At 38.3% G+C, this 17,704-nt stretch overlaps 1 non-coding gene across 1 annotated transcript; it reads right to left on the bottom strand.

Annotated features, from left to right (window-relative positions):
- Nucleotides 1-1,899: 1,899 nt before the first annotated feature.
- LOC122790180 lies at nucleotides 1,900-2,004 on the bottom strand. The gene has a single exon (XR_006362944.1). It is a non-coding gene; the product is annotated as a U6 spliceosomal RNA (small nuclear RNA).
- Nucleotides 2,005-17,704: the final 15,700 nt, after the last annotated feature.

The following is a 17,704-nucleotide window of genomic DNA, read 5'->3' as shown; positions in this document are numbered from 1 at the left end:
CTCCTTTTATAGGATTAATGGATTTCTTACAGATACTGCAAGAAAAATTCTAGACACCACCTTCTTACTGTCCACTCTTATACACTGCTCCTATCCTAACAAACCTAAATACTCAAAGAAGGGAATTTGCCTCCTGCTACAGTAAAATCACTAAATTTGCCACCAATCTCCCACAGAGGTCCCACCATTGTCATAGCTTAAAGCAATTAAACTGGCTTGAGCTACACAATTACGTAACATATTTCCAACTAACTACAGCACACAAAGTGATTCATCTAGAAATATGTTCTGCACTACCAAACATATTACTGCTCTACTGCCCAGCAAGTGACTTCTGTTATAGTAACACATTCTTACTATGCACAAATAAGTCAAATAATGTTGCAGGAGACTCGCTCTACTCCCAATACATTGCTAAACTCTGGAATAGTATCCCCATACAAATAAAACTCTCAGACAAACTTAATAGTTTCAAGCCACTGCTTAAACAACATCTTAATCAATACTCATCCTGTACATGCGCATCACCAGGGTGAGGCTTTGTAAAAGCACAGTGGTGCAGTGGTTAACATTGCAGCTTCACAGCAATAGGATCTCTGGTTCCAATTTTGGCTGGGGTACCTTCTTTGCAGAGTCTGTGCAGAGTCTGCATGTCCTCCCTGCATAAGCGTGGGTTTCCTCTGGGTACTCCAGTTTCCTTCCACATTCCAAAGACATACGTCTGGAGTATTTCTCCCCATGCCTCTGCTGAAAGTAGGCTCTATCCTAGTCGGACTTTCCCCGTCAACAAATGTTAAATAAATAAATAAAATATTAGAAAGTATAAATGTAACTACTTTATTTGTACAAATGTAAATAGAAATTTAACTATCCTGTGCTTATCTGGAGCTTAGTATAATGGAATGTAAGCAAATGGAGCTTTTCTCCTGAGGCCTCACCCTCAGTTGAAAATAAATATTACCAAGTTGGACTTTCCCAGTAAACAAAGACAATAAATAAATACAATGGCAGCTTTATGATCTTGCAAGACAACTTTTTTTTTCATTCTTTTACAGTTTAATCTGTACTGTATCTCTGCTGAGTTCATATACTTTGAGTTCATTCATGCTCTTTAATTCTTCAAAATGCAACAGACCCAATGCCCTTCATGTGTCTCATTCAAGGATTCAGTTTTAGTTTTCTTTTATTGCACAAAATGGGTGAAAGTATTTTACCTTTTATTTCAAGACATTGTTCACCGAAGAGATACACTTCCAGCAGATTTTTTTTGAATCTTCCAGATAGAATGATTTTTGGTTATTGCAGTAACTTTGCTTTGTCCTTCAGACTCAACATTCTCTGTAATCATGAGCAATCTTGTCTCTTTAGTATTCTCAGCTTGCAGTTCTGGCCTCACAGTGTCTTTGTTCCTTGTGAAGTTTTCTTGATTCATACACGATTGTCTCAGTCTCACTGAATCATCAGCTTTGTAGCGAGTTAAGTACTTTACATCTAGTACCATGCATATGAAGCTGACAGTCTGCACTGCTAAGTACCCTATATCAGATAATGGTAGTGGGAGTCATCTGCTCTGCACTAACTTAAATGCTCTGTATTATTTACTGCAGTATAGTTGAGTCGACATTTACTGATTTGGTATAGAAAGTGTCGAACACCATGCATTTTTTGGCAGCTTAGTCTTGGTTTGTTTTGTTTCATTTGTTGGGATGAAATGTAAATTCATCATGCTGAGTGACTATCTTAAAAAAATATTAGGCTAATGACCTCAAAGGGACGTTTTAAGGGTAGCCATGCTTCCTAGAAATATTAGAAAAGTATCAGTCCCATATGTTATGTGGGGATGTATAAAATCAGGCATGAGTGACTGAATATTTGCAAGCTTCCTCTCTCTCTAACAGAGATAATATGGAATGCTTCATGAATTTGCACGTCACACTTGCAAAGGAGCAATACTTCTCAACTGTGTATCATTCCAATTTTAGCATATATACACCTGAAGAAGACACTACCCCAAAGCAAATTACAATTACTGGATTTTGTCTTTTACCCATGGCATTGGGTAAATGAACATTCCATGCACGTTTCACTTCCCAGTCATACAAAACACAGAATATGCAGTTATACCTTCAGTCTATTCATGCTCAAGATGAGTTGTAACTTATTTGTCATTACAGAAATCTTAGCGGCAAAATGAACTTGCTTAGTACATCAACAACTGCAGCACTTTCATATGTCATTCAGACATGGAGTCTGTCTTCAAGTGTAACTATTCATGAAAGAAGCTGTCATTGTATTTGTCATATATTTGTAACTACACTGTTTAGTTTGTGTCCAACAATGGTTAGGGTCTGTTAGATCAAGCTAATTGCATATTTTTTCTATCTAAAGATTGGCTTATACCACATATCTTATGGTGGTACACTTGATCTTTGGATACATTTTTTTCCCTACAAGATGTGACAAATGCTAAAGAGAAAGAATGTATAATTTGAATAGAGACTTAATTATTAATACAAACAACACAAGAGAAAATAACCTATAGGGAGTTATACAATTAACTTCAAAATACAAGCCATCAGTTATTTCTTGACCTTTTATTAAGATACATATGCAGGGCCCACAAAGGATGTCAGATCTGGCTTTATCAGATAAAAAGAAATTACCTTAAGCAATCTTGCTATCAGACCAGTTTAACAGTTGTCAGAATGTTAAACACTTTTTGAAGTGTAATTTTGCAGAGTTAGCCAACACATAATGAAAAAAGCATTTTGTTATTAAAGTACATTATGAGTTTATTCATTCAGCTATGAGAGTTTTCTAAGCATTATTTTTATCTTACAGGCAGGATTCATAAGAGATTCATAAATTAATACTAGGCTAACTGCTGTTAAGGAGCATTTTAATTCTAGCCAGTTACCCCATGTGAGAACCAAACCCTGCACCTTGTATCTATAAATTAAACACCTTAACCATTATGCCAGCCTCCCACCTTCACAACTTCCATAGGAGAACAACCCAAAACAAGTATATCCAAACACGCTGATCCAGAACACTAGGATTCCACAAAAAGTTAACCAGATAATTAAGTAAAAGTAGTATTTATTGTAAAGTCACAGATTTAGTACTTTCATCAACTCAAAATGTTGCCTTCATCCGATTCTGACCACTGATCTATGCCTGCATGGGGAAGAAAAATGAGGCATTCATTAAAAAAAAAAAATTACAAACTATCTCCGGGATGAAGAGATTTTTTTCTCCACTTGTAGTAATTGCCTAATGTGGGTTGGCCACTTAAAAAATTCCAGTTCAGAGACATGGTATAGGTGTAATGAGAAAGAACTCATTAGCAGCTCAGTACAATATCTTTGAACTGAACACTGCCATCCCACACCTAGAGGTACTACTGTTCTCCCTAGTAGGCTATGCATCACAACAGGAAAAGCACCCATCTAACCTCACACATATGCACACGCATTTACTGGGTGCATGAAAGTAACCATGGAAGTTCCTCAGGAACCTGTGCTGGGGCCTCAGTTATTTGATATCTACTTCTAATAACTCAATTTATCAAATGAGGATCTTTGGTTAACAAAGTCTGTGGAAGATTGATAGCTGTGAGTCATCGTCAGTTCCCTGTCTGACATACAATGTACTCCAACAGTAGCTTTCATTTGTCAATAACTGGTGTACAAATAATGGGCTCAAACAGAATGATCAAAAGTGTAATTTCGTACCTCTTAGCTCTAGGCTAAAGGATAGATAATGCACTACTTCTAAATAAAAAAGTAGTAAGAGACCTTGATACTTGGTTGGATAGCATCCTCAGGTCTGACCATAACATTGTAATGATGGGTAGGAAACTCTTTCCTTGTGCAGCTCATACCAAAAGGTAATAATTCTACATCAGAAGTTTGTACGTCATTGTACTTAAAGATTAGACCCAGAAAAAAGTATAATGCCCCCTCTGTGATTTAGCTTACTAAGCATATCAAGCAATATGAAAAACACCAGAGGTATGTAGCAGAAAATATCATAGACTTAAAAGACCTGGGCTACTGAGACAGGATGGAGGTTTTATCTTTGTATTCATTAATATACGGACTCATCAGGGGCAATCTGTGCCTTGCTTACAGTGCTGTAAGGGCTGCAGTTGTGCAAGAACTTTTGTACTTCCATAAAACAAACTGGCCACCTAAGACTGGGGCCACAGATCTAAATTTACTCAAATGAATAAGGCAAGTTGAAGGGCTAGATTTGTAATGCAGCACTACTCTTCTCTGGAACAAACTTCTTCTTCAAGTTAAACAGTGTAACACTCTAGCAGCTGGACAACTGGAGGGGTATTCATAAAATTCGACCTGGTATGACAGTCTGACCCTACTTGAAAAGAGAGGCAAGGCCCAAAGGTGGGTTACTGGCAAGGTAGAAATGGCGTCATGGCTCAATTGCTTTATAAATCATATGACCCTATGTACACACACACACTCCCAGATATTCCCACCCACTTCCACTCATCCACAAACAAGCCCTACCACACTCACTCAGACTTGTGAAAACTCTCACAAATACATCTGCATGCACACACCAACAGAAATACACATAAAACTTTAGATCTCCTATACAGTTTACAGTGACCACACAAGCAGACACATATACAGACATCCAGTCTTGGTCATCCTCTACCTACCATACTGTGATCATGCAGACAACCATGCATGTGTATACACACAGACTCATGACCCCCTACCATTAATTAGTACTATAACCACCTATGCAGACGGACAGACACACACACACATTCAGCCTCATTCGTGACCATACAAAGATGCCCACACATACACACATGTAGAGTGACACACCCCATATGCACATCATGAATTCCCCTCATACTGAATAGGTAATAGCCATCTTTTGATGATGCTCACTTTTTCTCCTGGAGTAAAATCACTTTGTAGAGCAAACTGTAGGCTATGAACATTTCTGAGGGAGAGTACATGATTAATTCTCATTTGGTCCTCCCCAGGAATGCTTGATTAGAATGCATGTCCACTTGCAAGACCAATCTCCATGCTAAGTTCAGTTAAGGGAAAACCATAGCAGGAGATCAGTGTAAGAATCATAGAGGTTTTGCACAATGCAGAAACCTTCAGAGATAAAGCTTTTGCATCATGGAACCCTTTATGAATCTATCTCCCTAGGCCTTTTTGAATCCTGCAGCATACATTCCTAACTAATGGTATAACAACATACACTGTACTGAAATATAATGAAGTGAGAATGAAACATCTTTGAAGTATAAGGTAATCAGACTATGATAAATATTTGCATGGCATATGAAAATACTACATGTGTAAGTCTCCTTAGTAATCCAGTATCTATAGGTTTTTTACCACATAATTTAAGAAAAACATATAAATAAGAAAGTCTAGAAACAGAGAGGAGAGTGAGTTGAGCAGGACTCTCAAGGTATTTATCAGTAATAACTTCTCATTGGTAAATGTGCAACACCTGCATTACTATACATGTATTACTGGGCATTTTCTCAAATGTTGAAAAGTGACAAATTATGATGCCTAAGTGGTTTACTGATGGTTAGAAAAAAAATCATATTTCTCATCTAGGTAGAACATGGGCTAAGAATTGGATCTTCAAAGTTTTTATCCATGAGAAAAAATTCCTCCATGAAAATTTTGCTTAGAGAAAAATGGATATAGAATGAAATGTATATGGACAGGGGAAACCTCTCAGTTGCTCCTATGAATGTGTAATGTTTAGTATCTGATACTTTTGCATAAGTTATTCTACCAGAACTGCCAAGCATTTTAACTAAAAATACTTTGTACCTGTGCAGGAATAACAGTACTATAAAATCCAAAGGAAAAATACTCTGTACACTGTTAGTATTTTTTTGCAATATCTGTTAAAATGCTCTAAAATGGTAAGTGTGTGTGGGAGGGGGAAATCAGAAGATAATGCAGACTTTATGATTTGCTAATATTTCAGTAGGATTAGATTATTTCATTTTCACATGTTATACTTATACTCCCCACTAAGTAGGACTACAATACTTTCTGAATACTTAATTTTTATTATTTCATTTTCAAAAGTTATACTTATGTTTCCTATTTTAAGTAGGATTAAAATACTTTTTGAATACTTAACTTTTATTGCTTCACTGAGTCTTGCTGTCTCACACAATTAATAGTCCTCTGATATTTTGCACTCTACTCACTGCTCTGAAAATAGAGTTTGGATATGTGATTGCTGCTGACCAACTGATGTTTTACATTTCTATGTCACATTTTAACATGGTTTGCTCTGTGATCATTAAATGATTTTAGTGTGACACCTGTACTTTGTTCTGTATAACCACTTGGTCTATAATCATACTATTTTTGTCCTTATTTGTTAATTGGGTAAGCACAGTGGTCCAAAGACCCTTTTACAGAATGACCCAAGCTGGAAAGGCAGTACAGACATTTACAATAAGAAAAAAAAGAACAGTAATTGGTAGTGAAATCAAAATGGAACAGAAGAAATTAGCACGTTTTATAAAATAGCTTAATGTTTAACACACACACACACACACACACACACACACACACACACACACACACACACACACACACACAAGAAAATCAAAAGATTACTATAATATTGAGTAACGCATTATTGTCACTGATTAACTACAAGTTTAAGAAAAGTTAAGTAGAACAGATGGTGCAGGGAAAGTTGGAAAATAACAAGAGGTACAGTACATCCTATGACAGATGGAAGGGGAAGTAATACATAGCAGCAAGAAAAGGAGGATTAAAGTAAAACAGAACTTGAAAAACACAGTGAAAATTGATGCTTTACAAGTGTAGTGTCGTGTTATAGTATGAAAGGATTCAGATGTAAGGTGGAGTTATGAAAGGGCATAAAAATGAAATGATAGTACAGGGAATGTGATACTAAGATGGGAAAGATATTATGACAGAAAATACATTAACCTTCTAAATCCCCAAGAGTGGTCAGTCAGAGGCAATGCTCAATGACCTTTCTACTTCTGAGAACCAAAATGTGCGGAAACTGAACTAGTAACCTATGTCTTCCAAATGAAGGAGTATTGCAAAGACATGCCTTGCTTATCCAACAGCTGAAGTACATTTTAGAAACAGGGTGGTCAGCACAGTGAATGATTGCCCGACTTCTTCATTTCAAGTAATGTTACACTGTTAAATTTAAGTTGCACATCCAGTAAGTTCTGTTACAGCACTGATTTTTAAATTTCATATAAAGTAAGGTGAGTTATACTGTAAAACGTTAAACCTCACAGTGTTAATTTTAAGCCTCACATACATTACCAAAAAAATGGCTCACATACAGTACACTATTATCTATGGAAGGTTGGGTAATTGTCTGCTAGGAATCTGTAAACAAAATATTTGTAATACTGCTGCGGATCTGTATGTATACCTGACCTAACAGTTCAGTAATAATTTTACTTATTTGCACAGGAGAATATTAATAGTCTTAGATCTATGAAAGTGTCTCCTTGTCTGATTTACTTCTTAGAGAGCTGTGCCTGACAGGAACACAAACATAGAACTTTTACTTTACAAACCATAGTATGTGCTATTTTGTACTAATTGCAGTATATTACTAAAAATGTATAGGCCTAACATATTTATGAAGACTAGAATGTTAATTTTATTGTAATATTTTATAAAGAATTTAACATCTTTTTTTTTCACAAGAATAATAAAAAAAACAAATTGTTTTTAATAACAGTTACACTGACCGAGAATGTCTTGTTATGATTCTGAAGTTCATTTAAATGTAAATAGATGGCATATAAAATGATGACCTCTGTTTTACGAAAATAAAAACAAATACATTGGTATATTCCCAAACATACATCCCTCCCCTCCTACCTTGAAAAAATGAGTAATTTCATGCCTTCTGTTTACCTCTCCCCAAGTCAATAATTCCAGTGGCAAGGCTTTTAATCAATCCTTGCACATCAAACACCATGTAGAAAGTTCACAAACTAGACAGCACCAAAATGAAAGGAACAGATGTTCACATAAGCATCAAATAATTTATTGGCTACACATTAAGCACTTTCGTACAAAAACAAAAAATTTTCATCAGAATACCAAACACCAGGCACTGAATACTTTTATATCTGCCTGAATTTGGTGAATCCAATAGAGAACAAGTTAAAATAATTATACAATTATTTAATTAATCGCTGCACATCTGTGACATAACCAGGGCTGCACTCCTCATTCCCATGGTTTTGACCAGCATTCCCAATAAGTCCATGTTACTGGCATCTCAAAGTTAATATAATTAATTAGCAGGATTGTGGGGAGGAAGCCCTCCTCCAAAACTGGACAGTGGAGGATTGCACAGCCCCCCATCTGTAGTTGTAAGCTGTACTTACAGTTGCGTCATTTTAATACATTTATTTCCTGATTTTCTTCTACTTTTCTCATTTTGCATTAAAAGCATTCTGTTCTGGGACCTTTTAGCTTTAGATGCAGTCTTGGGAGAATTATTTATTACTCTAAGATCGGAGTATCATTTATACATTATACTGCACTTTTATTTCTATAAGTAGAATTACCTGTACAAGTTAACTGTTCATATCTGAACTCTGTCTGGGTCCTTAGTCTTGTAGCTTCATTTGCAGTTGTGATATAATTGGGAACTACTGCTTCATTTAGTCATTTATTACTGCATTTTTTTCCATAAGAGGTGTTACTGCTAAATCTCTGCCTGGTTTGGTGTTTTCAACTGCAGTTTGGATTGTAATAGTGGCAGTACTGTATTTTTTTTCTGCAGGATTTATACTTCTGTTCTTCTGTAGCTGTTTACACTCTAGTTTTGCTGCAAAAGTTGTATATTCTGTTTTTCATTTGCCTGATTAAAGTTGCATTCCACTACCTTTCTGTTTGTTGTATTTGCTACTTTTTTCTCCTGTTCTTGTACCTGCTGTATTGTTACAGTCCTCCACTGATGTATTAAGTGTTTCTTTACCTGCTGCTTGTACACTAATAATCGTTTTCCCTCCCCCACTATAAAAAACTACAATTTTTGAAATTCAGACCCACCTGGAGCCACTGACCTATAGCTCATAGATTAGTACTAGGCTAACTGGCCTTGTGGACCATTTTAAGCCTAGGCAATTACACCATGTGAGAATAAAACCCCGCACCTTGTGTTTGTAATGTAAACACCATAACCATTATGCCAACCTCCCACAAAAGGGAGTTCATAGCTCAAAGTCATAGGTCTAAGAGAACTGTGATTTGCTACAGGTTCTAAAGTAAATGAGTTCCACTGTTCACTTCATTTGATTAGATCTCTCTCTAGCTTGTCTGTCATAATCTACATAAAGCTGCACCTATCCAGGGTCTTCATCTGGCTTTGGAAGCTCCTTCCAGTCTTCTCCAAGGGCGATGTCACCTATGAGAGGCATTGAAAGCCTTGACCTGAAATAAATTAACTTTTTACTGAAAAGGGAAGGAAAAAACTTGTTGATCTGCACTCAGTGCACCACTGCTGCTATTTCACTCTATAGTGGGCTGTTTGTACAAGGGCTTTTTTCCAATAAAAGACATGCACAATCTTAAAATCCAGGTCTGAAGCACAAGGAACCCACGACACACACAAATAAGTACACCCTAAGCAGCAGTAAACTCCTGACCAGACTTAATAATAAATCCAGCTAAACATTATCCTAAACAAACTGAACTCTAAGCAGTTACGAGTCACCCCTGCCCCCCTAGTCATTCCTGTTTAAACGATGGAGCAGCACTTTTGTGTAGCCAGCCTTATTGATATGAGTATCTTGAGACAGTATACGCCTTGCCCTATGCTGTCTGATGATCATCTATTTACTCAAACTGTATAACACAGTTCATGAGGGATGTACATAAATAATGCGATTAAAATCACAGATTCCATGAACTCAGACACCTAAATTGTTAGTGGCACAGCACACACCACACCAAGGCAGTCACAAGACACACAATTCATCTTAAGCTGAGTGTCTAAAGATTCATTTGCCTAACCCTCAAATATCTTCAGAATTCTGAGTGTGTTCTGATCCTGTGTTGCAAGTTAAGCCTGTCTCCTCATGTAGCAAAAAGAGCCCAGTGTCATGTACACTGAATCCATAAAGCAGGCATCTACTGACAAACATTCTAGTTATGTGTGATTCCATTGTAAGACAAGATGCACCTTTTACTAGGCTGAGCAAGGAAAAAGAGGCAGTTCTTGTCTGCTGTCAGGATCTGTCAGATCACACATACACTCACATCTTTGAACAAGTACCAGTATGACTCCATTATAGTTCATGCAGGTGTCAATTATTCCAGGTGTAGCTACCTTCACTATATGAAAAGGGAAATGATGGCACTCCCAGACTGCGTGTCCCAGGCAGGTGTAAGCTTAGCAGTGAGCAAAATTCTACCTTCACCAAAGATGATGCTGCAATAGAACTATACAAATAACTGACTTTGATAACTGGCTTAGTTTTGTGTCATTCAAAGAGGATTCAGAATTTGTCATCCTGGGATTATATGATTGTAAGAACATTCTCCTTCATCAGGGATAGCCTGCATCTGTTCTCTATAGGGCTTCCATTATTGGTAAAGTCATTGTCCACCCCATAGTACCTTTTCATGAAATGTCAATCTACGAAACCTACCAACATAATGATCCAATTAAAGGAAAATATGAGGGTGTTCGGGATCAATATTCGGACCCTAAAGAAAAAGAAACCCCACTCCCCACAATCCATCCTTATCCTGGAGGACATAGACATATGTGTAGTGACTAACACATGGTTTAAAACAGCAGAGACATGCCGGCTGTGCAAGGCTATAATGCCTTCCACCCGTATAGACCAGCTACATTAAACACGGAGGAAAAAGGTAGGGGTGTCTCAGTCTTCATCTAGAAGATACTCTCATCAAGGCTGTTAAAGCACATGATGCACTAGAGCTGTTTCATATCCACATAACAGAAAGGCCCAGTACCATATACTAGATAGCTATAGAATCCTTCTATGAGCCAAGAAAGCCACAACACCTATCTACATGCACTGGAATCTCTCAATATTAAAGCTAATACAATTTTCCTAGGTGATCTAAACTATCCAACTATAGACTTGGAAAGCTATACCACTAGTGCAAAAGTACAGAGATTCCTGGATATTGTCAATACAAACACTCAGGAATAATTAGTCAGAGTACCCACTAGGGGGAACAGCATCTTGGAGGCATTTTGTACCATGCCTTCAGTATCTGCATCACTTGTTAGATCTGACCATAAAAAGTACAGTTGTGTAAAATCTTACCAGAATAGCAGATGTTTTTCTCTTCACTGTTGCAGTATTTTTCACAGTAGGGAATCTTCTGCCAAGGATAGCCCAATGTTTGGCAAGTATATCAAATCCTTTAGACCTTCCATGCACTGTACAATATAGCTTGCTTGGGTAAGCCCATAGCTTACCCAATCTCCATACTGATTAACAGGACCATAAAAGAAAGCACAATTCCATCATTATGGAAAATCTCATATATCATCCCACTGTTCAAAGGTGGTGACTCTACTGAGTATTCCAACTTTCGTCCCATAGCATTATTATCACCACTTGCAAAAATAATGGAGAAAGCATCCACAAACAGTTACTAAATCACCTGCTAAATAATAACCTCCTAGCTAAGTGCCAACATGGTTTTCGCCCTTTCCATAGTACTACTACTACAGCCTTACTATCCTTTATCGACTCAATAAACAAAAACCGCAACAATAACATACCCTCTTCAGCCTTCTTCATTGACCTATCCAAAGCCTTTGATATGGTCAACCACAAACTTCATCGTCTGAAGTCCCTCTCTTTTGACAACACAGCCTTAAATTGGTTCACATCCTATCTGGATAACCGTAAACAGGCTGTACTCTGGCATAACCATCTCTCTGATCTCCTTCCCACCTCTATAGGAGTCCCTCAGGGCTCTATCTTAGGCCCTCTACTATTTTCCATCTTTATAAATGACCTTCACCTAGCCACTCCTCTATCAACTTGCATTCAATATGCAGATGATACAACCATTATCTGCTCAGCCCCAACACAGTCAGAACTTTATTCCCTTACACAAAATACCTTCACTACCATAGAGCAATGGTTCTCTAACCATTGTCTCCTCCTTAACCCAAAGAAAACCAAACTCCTGATTTTTACACCCACCCTCTTGTCTCCCTCCATTAATTTCTCACTCACAGCCAACAATGGCATCCTTATCTCCCCAGACAATAACACCAAACTACTAGGCATTACAATTGACAACCAACTCAAATTTGACACACACATTGACTCTACAATAAAATCAACAAACAGAAAACTAGGCTCTCTGTATAGAATTAAATCTTTTCTTACTCCTGAAGCCAGAACTACTATAGCTAGAACCCACTTAATCTCTTCCCTTTTATATGCCTCCCCAATCTATACAAATCTTTCTAAATATAATCTCAACAAACTAACTATGTCTTATAACAATATTGCCAGATTTGCTACAGCATCTCCATACAGGACTCACCATTGTTCTAATCTTAAAAAACTAGGGTGGCTAGAATTACCCAACCTAATACATTTTAACCAACTTACAATCGCCCATAAAGCTCTCTACCACCCAGACAATACCCCAATGCTCTCCACCCTCATAAAACCCTATAGCAATCTGAAGAACCTGCGCTCCTCTAACAAAATACTGATTCATACTTCTCTTTCTAAGAACTCAGCAGGTGACTCCACATTTTCCAACTCAGTTGGGAAACTATGGAATCAACTACCTCAAGAACTCACTACTCAAACATCAATCCCACTATTTAAAACTAAACTTAAACTCTTCTTTTCCAACCACTGGCTTTGCTCTTGCAATAACCCAGACTAACCTTTTTATATCTCCCTGCTATGGGACTTTTTATTTCCACCCTCTCTTATCTCATATATCTAACTCTCTGCATTACTCTCTACAAAGCTGTTTCTATTACGTCACTTCTAATAAAGGAGCTAAATCTCTACCTTTCATCTTCTTATAAAGATGTAATAGAGTAACTAGGTACTTTACTTGTGCTTTCATACTGTACTCTTTTCTAAGTAATAGAGAGACTAGGTACTTTACCTCATATTGTACTCAAATGCTTTTAATTCTAACAGAAGGTTTAAAGTATATGTTATTAGATATTATTTGTGTATGCTGATATATTCTGATAAAGTTTTTTGTTTAGTCTTACTATAGTAGCATTGTAGAGGAGCTTTTCTCCCCGGGCCTCCACTGAAAATGGACATGTATCCAGTTGGACTAGCCCGGTTAACAAATGTAAAATAAAATAAATAAACAATACAAATATGCTCCCCATACAGGATGTTGGGCAAAAAGGTGATGTATGGATACAGTTACTCAGAACCAAATTGCCCCAGAACAAAGGAGTCTTCATAGGACAAAAAAAGACCATATACATCCAGAAGGATAACATGCAGAAGGAAAAAGGAAACCCTTGGTCAGAAGGGGAACTAAAGTAAATTCCAAAGGAAAAAAAGGGGGGGGGGTGGAGGGAAGAACCAAACAGTACAACAGTCAAGAGAAGGACATCTACTCTTACAGTAAGATTTTACACAACTGTACTATGTCCTTGTATATCACTGTTGCTGTATTCTTCACATCAGGGAGAGTAAAAAAGCTCAAGAAAAGGATTGGGAGGTGGAAGTCTGGGAAGAGTCCTCAACAAACCGATGCATAATGGCTCTAGCAAAACCTACTTTAGCCCTAGAAACCATATCAAATGTATAATGTTTAGTCAAGCTATGGACTGAAGACCGAGTAGCAACTTCAAGGATGGAATTGATGTCAAGCCTCTTGAAGAAACCACCAGAAGAGGCGACAACTCTACTAGAGTGAGCTATAATGCAAGCAGACAGGCATTTGCAATGAAACGAATAGCAAAAAATGGCCTTAGAAATCCAGGAGGCAATGGTTTGCTTAGAAAGAGCCAAACCCAATGTCCTGGAATGAAAAAAATAAATGGTCAGATTTACGAATGGCCTTTGTTCTATCCAAATAATGCGTGAGCTGTCTGTGTAAATCCAAAATATGTAAGACCCTCTCGCTATCAGACTGAGGAAAAGGAAAAAGGAGGGAGTTGAACTGCCTGATTCAGAGACAACTCATTGACCACCTTTGCCATAAAAGAAGGATTAATATGAAGGGACACTTTGTCCCTGTGAAAAACTAAAAAGGAGGGATGGCCATAAGTGGCTGAAGCTCATAAGCCATCCAAGCAGAAGGAAGAGCAAGTAATAAGACCACCTTCCAAGTGCAATGTTACAGAGAAGCTGAATGTGCCTGAATCAATTTTTTTCTAAAACAAAACTAAGGTCTTAAAGAGAAGGAACAAGTTTCCTTGGGGGGTCTAAGATGCAGAACACATTGAAAAAACTGTGTGACGTCAAAGTGAGAAGCCAAACTGACCTGAGCTGCCATTTAAGCTTTTGCATTTGCAGTCTGGCAAGAGGGATCACTGGAATAGAAGAAACTATGAATCCCAGAGCTTGAAGCAATTCAATGGCTAGAATACCAGGGGAAAAAGATAGTGAAATAAAGCTGTCAAGCACATAAGACAGACCAACATTGGTACTGTCTGTATCCTTCAACCCAGAGACACATGGTCCTGACAGGGAGTCAGGACAGACTTTTGAAAGTTGATAGTGAACCCCAGACGTTTGGAGGAGATATATAGTGAAATTCAAATTCTGTAACAGGCAACTGGGAGAAGGTGCCTGAAGCAACAAATCATTTAAATGAGGAAAAATGTGAATGCCTTGGAGCATGCAAAAGGCAATCACAGGAGATAGGCATTTTGCAAATACCACTGGGACTGTAGAGAGGCCAAAGGGTAAGCAGAGAACTGAAAATGAGAGGAAGTAACAGAGAAATGTACAATCTTCCTGAAAAGAGGATGAATACAAATATGAAGGTAAGCACAGGATCATAGGAAGTTACTAGACTAATGATCCTAGGGCCCTTATAAACGAAATGTTACCCTTATTTCCATGATCAGTACCTATCACCCCTGCCATAGGTGAAACCTCTGGGGTGAACTTATGGTTACCCATCCAATCGTCCAGATTGCGTTTGATGAGAGCCAGTGAGGTGCTCTGCTTGACATGAAGTGTGGATCTGCACCAAACATAACATCTCCTGCTCTTCAATTAAAGCCTCCCAAGGTCCACCTCTAGGATTCCTTACCACAGTGTCCAACCCATAAAAGACAAATCTATGCTTAGAGTATTTTTCTGTATGTTTATACAGAGAGCTATTTGTGTCCATCTTTCTAATACTTGCCATGTGCTCATATATTCTTTCTTTAAATTTTCGCTGGGTCTTCCCCACATAAAAACATTTACACTGTTGGCACTTAGCCAAGTAGATCACCACCAGCACCCCCTCCCCCTCCATGTTGCAATTATAGGCAGCCTTTTAACTTCATCCCTTTGTGCTGGTTTTGTTTTGTTTTTTTTTTTTATTTATTAATGTCACATACCAGGTTACGGCTATTATAGTGAGTAACCTGTGTTCCATTTGACTTATGGATATGTAGAATTTCCAATAAAGCAGGGTCAATGATTGCCTTATATGCAAGGCAGAGATCACCACTAAGCAGTCTGTATGAAACAGAATAAAGTGACAGTGACTTCATATGGTCCGCATAGGACAGATTCTGAAGACCTTGAATTTTCCTTGTGAGGAACATTTGTGGTCTCTCCAATTGCTGCAGGTGCTTGGAAAGGTACATGCCGAAAAGGGCATTGTACTCAATTATTGGCCTGATGAGGGAAGAGTACAGAGAGGTTAAAACTTCTTTTTTCGGGAGGCAATGCCCTTACATATGAGATGAGTAATACAGAATGCCCTTCTTACCAATGTGGAGACATGGTGATCAAAGGTAGGATTGCTGTCAACCTGTGTACCCAGGTCTCTCACCACTGAGTGCATACTTAGGTGTTGTTATTGATGTGATAGTTAGCAGGAACATCACTCTTACTGAAAGGGATGATAATACATTTTTTTGCATTGAGTTTAAGGCCATGACTTTGGCACCAGTTATTTGTTTGCGTAAGACCCTGTTGTAGGATGTTGACATCGTTTGGAGATTCTATGAACTCTCCCAAGTTGCAGTCATCAGCAAACTTTGTCAGCCACAGAGCTTTAGCTTTAGCTTGCACTTCAGAGAAATAGAATCCAAACAGTAGAGGTCCCAGGGCTGAACCCTGTGGAACACCACTAGTTACAGGTCTGCTGTTAGAGGTGGATTCCCCTATTTAGACTATATGGGTTCTATCAGTGAGCCAGTTAACAACCCATCTAATGATATACAGGTTGCTACCTAGATGGGCGAATTTGTCAATTATGCCTGAGTGGGGGGTAGTGTCAAAAGCCTTGGCTAAGGCTAGGTAGGCTGTGTGCACAGTTTTCCCATCATCGAAAGCCTTGGTGACTGTCTCAAAGAATTCCACCAGGTTTAGCAGGCATGATCTCTCTTTGACAAATACAAATTGAGTAGGTTCAAAGTATTTGGAGATTACAAGTGTCTTTGTTGATAAGGTCCATGATGATTTTCTCTGTGGCCTTGCAGATAAGTCTAGTCAGGCTAACAGGTCTACAGTTCCCAGGGTAAGTGGAAGTACCACCTTTGTGCAAGTGGCCTTTTTAAATTCAGGTGGGATGAAGCCAGTGCTTAGACTATTATTGAAAAGAGTAGACAATGGCATTGCTAATTCTTGCTTGAGCCCATGTAAGAAGCAGCTTGGGATGTTATAGGGTCCCACGGATCCTGTGTTTTTGACCTTAGAGGGGGTGTTCACAACCTGCTCTTTAGAGATACAGGTTAGAGGACAGGTGATAGGGATGTCTTAGGGTAAGTGAGGCAAGGAAGGAGGAGTGAAGTTTTCACAGAACCTGTCAGATGACAGGTTAGCAATGGCCATAGGCTCGTTATATGTGGTATCATTAACTACCAGTATGGCACAAATATGAGCCTTTCCTTTTAGGTTATAAATGTAACTAAAGAATGCATTATGGTTGTCCTTAGTTGAGAAAGCTAATTTTGAGTCATAGATAGCTTTGGAGGACTTCTCAAGGACTCTCATTTGCTTGTTTAAGATGAGGAGGGAGTGTTTCCAGTTTGGGGCTCACTCCCTTTAACTCTTATAAAGCAATTTATTCCTCTTACTGTAAAGCCTGTTAATGGCAGTTGTCCACCAGACAGAGTTGCTCTTCCTCGAGGACCTTGTTTTGGTCCTATCAGGTACAGCCGGGTTGATGCAGTTGTTCAGGTGTTTGTATAAAGCATCTGTGCAGAACTTGGCATAGTTACCAGCTCCATCTGAGAGGGGAGGTGCAGTGAAGCTCTTTATATCATTCTGTAAGAGGTTATAATCTGCTTTGGAGAAGTTTTTAGTTTAATCTGTGCTATGGGGGGGGGGGGGCAGGTGCGAGAGTAACTTTGAATGAGACTGTTTTGTGGTCAGATCTCACCAGGAAAGACCTCACAATACCATCCTTAAAATCCAGGGACACTAGAAAAGACTGTGATGGAATGACAGGAAACAGGGTTTCAAGTATAAGCATCTGGAAGGTAGGAACTT

Source organism: Protopterus annectens, chromosome 15.part0 (genome assembly GCF_019279795.1).
Source record: "Protopterus annectens isolate FY-2018-M chromosome 15.part0, PAN1.0, whole genome shotgun sequence".
NCBI classification, from domain to species: Eukaryota; Metazoa; Chordata; order Ceratodontiformes; family Protopteridae; genus Protopterus; species Protopterus annectens.
This window is presented reverse-complemented; position numbering and strand designations above follow the sequence as displayed.